Below are 12,406 nucleotides of genomic sequence, written 5' to 3'. Positions count from 1 at the left end.
AGGGGAGATATGAAGAGGAAGAGGAAAGAGAGGGTCAGTACAGGGGAGATATGAAGAGGAAGAGGAAAGAGAGGGTCGGTACAGGGGAGATATAAAGAGGAAGAGGAAAGAGAGGGTCGGTACAGGGGAAATATGAAGAGGAAGAGGAAAGAGAGTGTCGGTACAGGGGAGATATGAAGAGGAACAGGGGGAGAAACCGTTGAAAAGCTCTCTGGGTAGGGTAGCTGGACAACAATGATGATAATGACGTCTCCACTCCCTCTAAGATTAATTTCTGTACTGTAAATTTAKGCTTGAAAAACGAATAAAAMATKTAAGTTATAAAAAATKTATAATAAAAAAACTCTCATATGTGCACTACTTGTGGACAATTCTCTCCCACATAAGGTGGACTACTTATGTGGACCATTAGGCACAATCTTCAGAGGTTAAAGGTTGTTTGGAGACAATTGTAGCTAACACCAATACCACATTGACAATGGCATGTTTTAAGTGTACGCCCTACTGAAAATCAGTTTCCCACAGGTTGAGACCATGTCCCTGTCATTTAAACTCTTGACTGCTGGGTCATAAGACCAGATCTCAGCTCCAGAAAGCACGTGAGCACACTGACAGAGTTAATCACCCTTGTCACAAGGTTGAGTTTCTACCTGAAACCAGATCAGCTCTTGGCCCACCCACTTTTCACCTTGAGGGTAGCCCCCTCCACCCCCACCCCCCATTCTGCCCTCCCATTTCCAGAAGGTAATGGAGTAATGGAAACCAGAATGGGTGGAGAGTGGAGTGACAGGGGAGTGGTGTACGGGCAGCAGTGACCAAGATCACGTGTCTTTATTGACAAAGCAAACATGTCTCTGATCGTATATACACACATACACCACACATACACACTTTCTAAATTGTTCAAGAGATATCATGGGTAAGAGGCAGCTGCTTAGTTCCAGACACACAATCTACAACACCTGATGAGTGATATTAATATGTGCCTTCGTGATCCAATGAGCTTAATTAACATTCTATTTTTTTCTGATCTCACATACGTTGACATAACACAACCAACCACTGGCTTATGAAGGCATTTCAACATCACAAGTAAAAGCTTATTGAAATGGGATTATCGTAGTTTAGTAAAACGTGCTAAGCCATACTCGAGACGTTACAGCTTAACAGGGGTATGGCATGGCTTTGATTAGGTGGGTTAGAAGCATGAAGGAAGACCCATAGCACATTACCTCTATTCAAGGTAAAGAGTTGAGGAAAGTGGTTGAAGTTCCAACCAAACCAGAAGGGCACAAAAGCACTAAAACTAGAACCTACCATTTCAATCTCAAGAGTGGCTGTAAAACGGGCTCCATGGCAACAACATGGTGCAGTGGCATCAATAAATTATATCCGTCTCTGTCTCTCATCAAGTCGTGGCCAGATCAGATTGCACTGCTGTGGAGCCTCATTCATATTCAGTCCCATCTCAGCTGACAACGGCAGGTAATTAGCTAAACTAGTCGCTAGTTTAGCTAATTCTGAAAGGTTGACCTTTCAGAAGAAAAAAGGAAAACGTGAATGAAGACAGTGACTCAACGTCACTATAAAGACGTTAGAAAGCCTATTTATATCTTATGCTAAAACTGATAGTAGTTGAAATTCGAGATTTTATCAGCTGGTTTATAACTACTACACTACACTAGAGGTCGACCTCTACACTACACTACACTACACTACACTACACTACACTACACTACACGACTTCTGACACACACACACACACACACAAACGCAACATTGTTTAGGTAAGGAATATCTCCAGCCTAGCTTTTCTAAATAAAGGCGTTGTTTCATCACGACTATGTAAACACGGTTGTTATTTAACAGACACCATGAGTATTTGTGACCTGTATTATGTGGGCTTAACGGAGGGTGAAGTGGTACAGAAAATGTATTCTTACAGGCATCTTCACGTCACTCTGTTCAGGTGCTTGACTTACATTTTTTAAAACATTTCTAACTTAAGCAAAAATAAATTGCTAATCACTAAAATATATAATCCTCTGTGCATATTCTCATGTGTTGCTCTTTTAATTAAACTCAAGAGATTGTCTATTTTTCAAACATCCATATGGTAATAAAGTCTAATCTGATTATTGTCTGGGGTTGATAGTGGGGTTGATTGATTAAACGTGACGACAATGCATAACATGGTCTCAGGACTCATAAGCTGCTTAGGTTTATAAATCTGAATAGTATACTGAAAATACCAAAACACACATTGTAAGCGATGATAACAGTCACACACAAATGTGCAGTCACGCACAAAAAAACTTTCTGTAAGTAAACAAAACAAGTTTGTTTAGGCTATTTGACTTACATGAGCCTACTTGTGTTTTTCAAGAGACGTTTATTCATTATTTGTGCTCCACAGTAGTTTCTCCCCTCTCCCCATGATGTCATGTGTCCTCTGTAATGTGTCTTTCCTCTGTTTGGTGTCTCAGAATAGCAGCTGACACAGAGGGATGGGCAGACGCTTTCACAGCCAGAGACAACCAACCCCAGTCCCGTCCAACCAGAGGGATGTGTCCCATCTAAGCCAATCACAAGACACTTCAGATGCCTGTCCTTGCCCGTTGTTGAACTGAGCAAACAGTGTGCCTACCTTAGGTCTACCTGTGCTCGAAACTCTCCTGTTACCTTAAACTTCAGGGAAGGTTAAATGGACAATGGAGCCTTAGAATTAGAATGCAGAGGCAGGTAGCCAACCACTACAACAGCATTCCTCTAATCAAATTATCTCAATGACAAGCTGATCAGAGCATGTAACACAATAGTGTGTGTGTGTCTTTGGTTTGGCAGTTTGTCAAGCTGGTAGGTCTGCATTTTCCTTTGTAAATCACAAGGCTACTTCCTCCAAGGTCGAACCTGAGGGATAGCTTGACAGGCTGCCTAAAGTCTGCCCTCTGACATTCATGGCCAAGGTAAACTGATCCTAGACCTGTGCTGACTAAGGGGTACAACTTCTGAGCCTGTCTGTGTTCTRTTTCAGGTGAGCTACGTTGAGTAACAATGGAGCCAGAAACAGAGAARCCGTGTAACTGAGTTAACGGACACAATGTACCACCTGCAGCAACACGACTGACTGCCCATGAGCCACATGATGAGCAGGATTGGTGGCTTTGTGTCTCTTGGTACACCCAACAGGATTATGTGGCATAGAGTGTGCAGAGGGAAAATGAAAATGGATAGGTAACCTACTCAGAGTTATCTTGGCACCACGTTGACAGAACGATTTGAGTAAATATAGAGCCACTCTGAGGCTGGTTGMGGTTTTGAGCTTTGCAAATTACGGGATAATCACACTTTTTTTCATTGACGTGTTATAATTTTGGTTTTATAAATAGCAGCTACGCCAATTGCCACGGTCATAGAGGTGAAGTAGATGAAAAACTATTTTTCTCATATCTAGTAACTGCATTTGACTTCTGCCTAAATGTAAAACAGGCAGTATAGAAGTTTCTTGTTGGGCCCTTGCTCAGAGGTATGAATGGCATTCAGGCATTGCGAGGTCACTAACGTCACCATGCTGTAGTCTGGTTTGTGTATCCACAGRCCTTCAGGCAGGTACAGGCCACTCCTGTGACAGTCTAGTCCTCAGGGAATCTTGTGTCACCTTGGATGAAACTGACAAGAAGATTTGAGCCAAGTGTTTTCATTAGCATCATACACTACCTGATTAAGTAGGTCTGAATAGCCTGTGGGAGAGGAAGACATGAGGAAGAGATAGAGAGCAAATCAATTGAGAGGGAGAAAATTAGTGCTTGTAAAAGGGACTTTCCAGGTGAACAAAATGGAGAGCAGTTATTGATCACATCAATCAAAATCATTTTGATTGATTATAAGAATTCAGGGAGAACATCTCCAGAGCAGAAGCCAAGAGAAATRTCTAATCCGCCTTYTCTGAATGTCGCTGGTTCGAATACCTGAGCTGACAAAGGTGTAAAACCTGTCGATGTGATCTTGAGCAGGCACTTAACCATAATTTGCTCCAGGGGCGCCGTACTACTATGGCTGACCATGTTAAAGCAACACATTTCACWGTATGTGACAATTAAACATATTTCCCCCACCCCCTTTTTGTTTTAACTCACAGCACCAATGTTCTCTAAACAACAGCCAGAGAGTCTTGTACAAAGTCACGACAAAAGATAGTAAGTTTCTGCTTTCCACCAGACACTGGGTGATGAATTCACACAAAGCTCATAAGGTCATCATACAATATCAGTGTGCCCTCGGCTCAGTGTACCTCGAGTCTGACGTCCTTCACTATCAACAGATGAGTTTAATACATAACATACAGCAAGGAGTTTAGTGACCATCAACCTGTGACACAAATGAGTGTCACAAATAGAACACTGGAAATCATGTGTATACAATAAAGAGAAAGTTCATAAATATGCTAAGTATTGTGTTAATTACTCTTAACTGAATATTAACTTTATCCATCTGAAATGTTCCCTATTACAGTGCTCTATACAACTCTGTGTTGTCTTTCAGAAGCAATTTTCATTGACCATTGCCATATGTCCGGCCATACTGCAGGTGCCCAGCCCCGGCCCCAATCAAAACATTTTCCTATACAACATGCTTTCCATACCTGTTGGCTTATTGGGGCGGCAGGTAGCCTAGTGGTTTGAGCGTTGGGCCAGTAACCAAAAGGTTGCTGGATTAAATCCCCGAGCTGACAAGGTAAAAATCTGTCATTCTGCTCCTGAACAAGGTAGTTAACCCACTGTTCCCCGGTAGGCCATCATTGTTAATAAGAATTTGTTCTTAACTGACTTACCTAGTTAAATAAAGGTTCAATTGTTGGCCTCATAGTACAACTTGCAGACTTTTCCTTTTTCAAGAAGAGGCTCCAAAACGTTAATATTACCACCGTGTTTATATGTTTTCCCAAAACACAGACTGTTTCTGGAATTCCTGATTTGTTCTTCTTCTACCACTTCTTAGACTTGCTTCAATGTGAATTGTATATATTTTTTATAACCTTTATTTAACTAGGCAAGTCAGTTAAGAACAAATTGTTATTTACAATGACGAACTACCCCAGTCAAACCCGGACAATGCTGGGCCAATTGTGCACCGTCCTATGGAACTCCCAATCATGGCCAGATGTGATGCAGCCTGGATTCGAACCAGATACTGCAGTGACGCCTCCTGCACTGGAATAYAGAGTCTTAGACCACTGCGCCACTYGGGAGCCCAGAAGGAATGACAGACMTATAATGCACATTTCTATGTGAATTTGGTCAGGTGGCCCAAAAAGTTGCATATTGCAGTTTTAATGATATAGGCTACGCRCGAAAGCAAACTGTTGAAACAAATGAACTCTCATTCTCTCAATACATTAATTCTAGGACTTGGCATGTCAAAAGTGTAAGCCAGGGTGGTGTTGAAGGGGCTTGTAGCCTTTTCGAAAGCAGGCACCTGACCTCAAGGTCACCTTAAAGTAATGTATGTACTGTAGCAAACGTGTGTCCGTACAACTAGCTCATCATTAACCACAACTGCCATCKCTCACTTCACACAAAACGATTCAACGTTGACATAAACATTCATCAAGATGGAAAGTAATCTACCAGAAACAGTGATCCAGTATAAAGTTTCCTCTTTGAAGACCTGTATAGTAAAGACGCAACAGGAACAACAACCTCCATGGTTTCTCAATAGAAGAAAGACTACTGAGAGACAATGGGGCCATTGACAGCCAGAGTAGACACACCCTGCCCAGCAGTCAGGGGTCTTTCCATGAAAATAATCAATAGGTGTTTGATACCCTATTATTGTAGTTTCTGCTTTCTAACTTCTATGGCAACACACCCAGAAAGTAGTCTTACAACTGATAATGGCAAAGCACACAATAAGTCTTTCTACCACATTTAGGGCTATAAGGAGATATTTTGAGCAACAATAGACCTGTTAATATAATGGCATTACAAGAGTAAATACCAAATTACTACACAGGTATGAGAACAACTTGGTGTAAAGTATTACCGGATGCCTTTTACTAAAGGTTCTCTTAACCCATTACCGAGCTGATTTTGTTCAAATGCATGGGTGGTGACGTATCTACCATCTACCAGCTAACCACACCCACTTAGACTACTTATTAGACATGTCTTCAGCTGCTAAGTAASTACCTTTAATTACCATGGAAGGCCTTGAGCGGTGCCTGTGCGTAGTCAGCAGGTGCGATTGATTTAGCTCACCCAGCGTGCCAGGTAGGTGGTGTTAACTTTTGGAACCGTTCCATTGGTCTTTAAGTGCCAACTCTGCCCTCCTGGTGCACAGGGTGAGCTAAAACAAGTGGTGATTTCTGTCTAGGCAGTGTCATGGCCCCGGAGCAACATCCAGTACTGCCAGTGCCAAGAACCAACCTGCCAAGAACCATGCCAATATGTTCTGCAGCGTCAATACCTAAGTAATGGTATGGGAAAACATTACATATTACACCACACATTTTAAGTGTAAAGTTTTAGTAGTTTGATAACAGTGTGTAGATGATTATTCTAAATTCTTGTACAACAAACGTTTTTTCATTAGCTTACATTGATTTGAGGGACATTTAATCCAAGTATTTGTTTGAGGGGGGGTCAAAGAGGACCACTGAGTAAGGGTTAGGCTACGTAAACGCCAAACAGGACATCCATAACTGGAGAAAAAGCATAAACAAACTGGGCTCTGACCGAACATGAACTGTCTCTTACAACTTCTTTTGATAAGCTACGGCTGTAGAGGACTGCTCAACTACTCACAGGGGATTAGTCTGAGCTCCACTTCCTGTTTTCTACTACAGCACCATGGGACTGGAGTGCTGGACGCAGCACCKAAGCCTCGTTGTTGATCAAGGGTTCTTGTGCCAGGCTAGGGACTTACTGAAGGTATGCAACCTAATACATACCTGACTCCAGTTGACATATTAGACGGTATACATCTAAGGCATTTCTATGCCTAATATACTGTGGTGTAGGACACCGGAAATTGTTTTATATTGAATCGTGCAAGCACTTATTAAACATCAAAAGCACCAAAACTGGACAACGGRAACAGCATAATATCAAATCAAATGTATTTATATAGCCCTTCTTACATCAGCTGATATATCAAAGTGCTGTACAGAAACCCAGCCTAAAACCCCAAACAGCAAGCAATGCAGGTGTAGAAGCACGGTGGCATAATAGATTGTATACTAGGGCYGGAAATTGCCAGGGAGCTCACGTCATGATATTATCACGATATTTAAGCTGCTTATACGATATGTATTGCGATTCTCACAATTCTATATGTATTGCGATTCGATACTGAGATTTTATTGCAATTTGATGTTCCAAATTTGCAAACATATGGGAACATATTGCTCACTATATCTACTGCAGAGAGACAAGAGAGAGCATGAGAAAATGAGTTTTGATTAGTCATGGAAATAAAAGTGCTGGAAACATGTTGGCTCAATATTTAAAAAGAAGATGGAGAACAAGCTTAAGGATGAACAATACCAGAGTTTTGGCACAGGTACAACTGACTAGCACTAGCTAACGCTGATTAGAAAATCATTACTATATCTAAATATTTGTCCAAAATAATATTGCTAAATGTAACTGTATCAATTTTTCCCCCATCACTATTGTGTACACAACAATAATCATAACAACAGCTTTGTAAATACTATGTCAACACCACAAACTTGTTTGGGAATTATTGTAACACCTAAGTGTTAAAACCTCAGCAACTCAGCAGCCCTAAGGTTTGATTTTCTACCCACATGCTCAGGGGGAACACTGCTTTAGTTTACATGAAAACAGTGAAACACATTAGAGGAAAATGAATGTGGCTTGAGGGCTATGACAACCTTCCAGTACTCAGGATCGAGTCAGAGGTCATGTTACCCAAATCACAACAGTGAAAGATGGCCTACGGGCTGCTGACGATGGTTGGCTGGTCACTGCTTGTTTTAGTCACGATGAGAAACCCTTTCCCCTGTGAGATGGCCGTCTATAAAACGGATTTATCTCCAGAGGGGTTGGGAAGCCAGATGGATGGTGAGGCTAAGAGGCAGATGACAAAGGGTTGTGGAGATGAGTCAGCTAAGCTTGAAGCTAACCATCCATGTATTATTTAGCTACATAGACTAGCGCACTAGAATGCACCATTTATATTGAGATTTTAAYGTTTCCTAGCCATCTGTCAGGTCAACTATGAAGTGGTGGCTCAATAAAGTGGAGAGGCCCCTATCTAGGTTACAATACAACAATGTTACAAATGTTTCTCATGTCTGCAATGTCTACATATTACCCTGCCATTAGTAACCCCAAAAAAGTAGTCCAGTACCAGAGACAGAACCAGCCTACGCCAGTACCAAMACGTATCCAGTAGGCCTACCATAGAGCAAAGTCATGACCTGGGGAGGAACACGAAAGCATTATTAATTCATAATCAATATGTGCACATAGCCAACTCTATGGCCCATTGTTATTTGTCTACATTTCTTTCAACAATGCAAGCCATATATTGCCCAATTTCCCATAACATCTTGCATTACCCAAGAACCAGGCAGACTTCGCTGGTCATTTTGTAAAAAAAAAAACATTTTTATCTCGTGCTATATCAAGTCAAGGTGGAAAAAAGACAGAMCAAACGTGACTGACCGATGTTATATTTAAAGCGCACCAGCTGACCCGGAGAGTGAAACATCCTCTGCTTGGCCCAAACCTGTTTACGAAAAACCTTCAGATCAGATCCTTAGATAATAATAKACTAGTATGATTTGGTAACTGTGTCATCTCAGTGGGAAAATGGCTACATCATATTAGGCATCGAGACGCACGGGATGAGAAGAGAGATGTAGACCTACTGATCAGTGATGCCTCAAACTATGATGCAATACCCGCGTGTAGATCCTAATCCGTGTAGTCAGATACTCTGTGTGCGTGTGCTGCTGATAGAAACCGGATGGAACCAGMCAAATATGCATATCATAGTCTACACTGGGCCTACATAAAAAAAAAAATTCATAATTCTCTAGGCTAATGTAGTCTATAAGCATCATTCGCACAATACTGGGAGTAATAAGAGTAACGAATAACATGTCTGTCGGTGCCACATTTGGTTAACTCCGTGATTACGCACAATATAYGTACATTTCAAGMTGAAACATAATGTAATTCAAMATCCAGCCWATTGTTWGTTTTATAAAGCATGTAGCCTACGTGGTGTAGGCTATTGTTGTCCCGATGACCAAGCAGCTCTCTAAATGCCGAAGCAAAGCGTATCATTGTAGGACAAAAATAATAATTGTGAACGCACGGGCAGCTGTTCRGAGTTTAGTAAGCATTATTCCATCACGGATAACTTTCAGGAAACGCATATTACCTTTTGCGAATATAGGCGCGGTCTATCCCCAAATGTGGTATGTGGTCCTTGGTCGCTGACCTTGTCAGTGTTGCGGGAAGATGGGGCTGTATTCTATTTGAATTCGCTTACTAGGAAGCTGAATGTGACGTAGAGCGTTGAAAGAAGGCGGCCCAACCTGCTGTTATTCTGGACCACGGGAAGCATAGCGCTGGAGACAAGAGACCGGCCAGAGCATCAAGTAAAACCAGCCGGCTTGCGCTCCAATACGGATAGGGAGGAGAGGGGGGCGTTCGATAATTTGTTTGAGGGAGTTTCTCAWTCTTTTGTTATTGAAACCTTATGTGGTTTAGCGTCTGCTTCCACTGGAAGAACGMTCCGCGTGTTGTGCCCCATTCAACACTTCAAAACAAACTCAAAGTAGGTCATCCGATTTATCACAGGGATTCATTTAAACAGTCATGTAATGAGAGAGTTGTCTAAACGCTTGTTTCATGCTAGCAAACTATGCATCAAAAATATTGTAGCGAATATAATTTCACATCACTTATGTTGGCCAATTTGACCAGTTTACCTGTTTGAAGAGCAATTGAATCGCCCATAAAGGCGTTAGGCGCAGCGTCCAACTTGTGATACACATTTTGTATACAGTATATACACAGAGCAAAAATATAAACGCAACATGCAACAATTTCAAAGGTTTTACTGAGTTACAGTTCATAAAAGAAAATCAGTCAATCAAAATGAGTTCATTAGGCCCTAATCAATGGACTGGGTTTACACATAGGAAGCTGTTTGTCACAGATACATTTACCTTTAAAATAAAAGTAGGGTCATGGATCAGAAAACCAGGCCACCCATTTCATTTGCATAGAGTTGATCAGGTTGTTGATTGTGGCCTATGGAATGTTGTCCCACTCCTCTTCAATGGCTGTGCGAAGTTGCTGGGTATTGGCKGGAATTGGAACATGCTGTCRTACACGTCAATCCAGAGCATCCCAAACATGCTCAATGGGTGACATTTCTGGTCAGTATGCAGGTCATGGAAGAACTGGGACATTTTCAACTTCCAGGAATTGTGTACAAATCCTTGTGACATTGGGATGTRCATTATCATGCTGCTATCATCAGGTTCCCCGGACCTCTCCGCCATTCCTGTGAAGTACCAGGACCTTCGGAAGGTGTTCAACAAGGCCCAGGCCACTTCGCTTCCGCCGCACCGACCTTATGAATGCGGGATTGACCTTCTCCCTAGCACCACTCCGCTCCGGGGACAACTGTACTCGTTGTCGGGACCGGAGACCAAGGCTATGGACACCTACATTGGGGACTYCTTAGCTGCAGGATTTATACGTCCTTCGTCCTCTCCTGCCGGCGCAGGGGTTCTTCTTTGTGGAGAAGAAGGACAAGACCCTGCGCCTGTGCATCGACTACCGGGGACTCAATGACATAACGGTGAAGAACCGCTACCCGCTACCRCTCATCTCCTCGGCCTTTGAGCCGCGCCAGGGGSCAACCGTGTTTTCCAAGCTGGATCCATGGAACGCCTACCACCTGGTGCAGATGCGGGAGGAGGATGAATGGAAAACCACTACGAATATTTGGTCATGCAATTTGGCCTGACCAACGCCCCTGCTGTGTTCCAGGCTCTGGTAAATTCTGTTCTCTGCGACATGTTGAACAGATTCGTCTTCGTCTACATTGATGACATCCTCGTCTTCTCCCGCTCCCCCCAAGAACATGTGCTCCAYGTCCGACAGGTTCTTCAACGCCTTCTAGAGAACCAGCTGTTTGTTAAGGCAGWGAAGTGCGAGTTCCATCGCTCCGCCWTSCCCTTTCTGGGGTACATCATCTCCGCTGGGAGTGTCCAGATGGATCCTAGGAAGGTGAGAGTGGTGGTGGATTGGCCCCAGCCTTCGTCCAGGATGCAGCTGCAACGTTTCCTGGTGTTCACCAACTCCTATCGCCGCTTAATCTCGGGTTACAGCACCCTGGCTTCCCCCCTGTCAGCACTCACTTCATCCAAGGTTCCGTTCACGTGGTCCCCTGCTGGACCTCAAGGACCTCAAACACCGCTTCACCACTGCTCCCATCCTGGTTCATCCTGACCCTTCCCGTCAGTTCGTGGTGGAGGCCGATGTGTTGGATGTAGGAGTGGAGGCGGTCCTGTCCAATTGTTCTGCCCTGGACCTGAAGCTACATCCCTGCGCCTTCTTCTCCCATCGCGTCAATGCCACGGAGAGAAACTACGATGTTGGAAATCGTGAGCTTCTCGCAGTGAAGATGGAGATGGAGGAATGGAGGCATTGGCTGGAAGGGGCAGAACATCCGTTCATCGTATGTACCGACCACAAAAATCTGGAGTATCTCCGCACCGCCAAACGTCTCAACTCCAGGCAAGCTAGATGTGCTCTGCTGTTCACATGGTTCAACTTCTCCCTCTCATATCGGCCGGGATCCAAGAATGTCAAGCCGGATGCWCTCTCACCGTTATAGTCCCACAGCTATTACCCCGGAGMCCGAGACCATCCTTCCCACCTCGTGCCTGGCAACATTGTTCGCAGCTGAACCCCGGGGGGGTCCTGATAACCGGATGTTCGTGCCTGACGCGGTCCACTCCGCGGTCCTGGAGTTGGCCCACTCCTCCAGACTGGCCTGCCACCCGGGTTCCCGCCGGACCCTGGCGTTTGTGCGACAACGCTTTTGGTGGCCCACCATGGTTCGTCGAATGCGGAGACGTCTTCGCATTCGTCTCCGCTTACACAGTGTATGCTCAGAACAAGACTCCTCGGCAAGCTCCGGCTAGCCTTCTGCAACCTCTGCCTGCCCTCACCGTCCCTGGTCCCACATATCCCTGGATTTTGTCATGGGTCTCCCCCCATCTGAGGGCAACAGTGCCATCCTGACGGTGGTCGACCGGTTTTCCAAGGCCGCCCACTTCATTCCTCCACCCAAACTACCCTCGGCCAAGGAGACATCCCAGCTCATGGTGCAGCACTCCTTCCGGATC

The sequence above is a fragment of the Salvelinus sp. IW2-2015 genome, linkage group LG24 (genome assembly GCF_002910315.2).
Source record: "Salvelinus sp. IW2-2015 linkage group LG24, ASM291031v2, whole genome shotgun sequence".
Lineage (NCBI taxonomy): Eukaryota > Metazoa > Chordata > Actinopteri > Salmoniformes > Salmonidae > Salvelinus > Salvelinus sp. IW2-2015.
The sequence above is the reverse complement of the archived record's forward strand: the minus strand, read 5'-3'. Positions refer to the sequence as shown.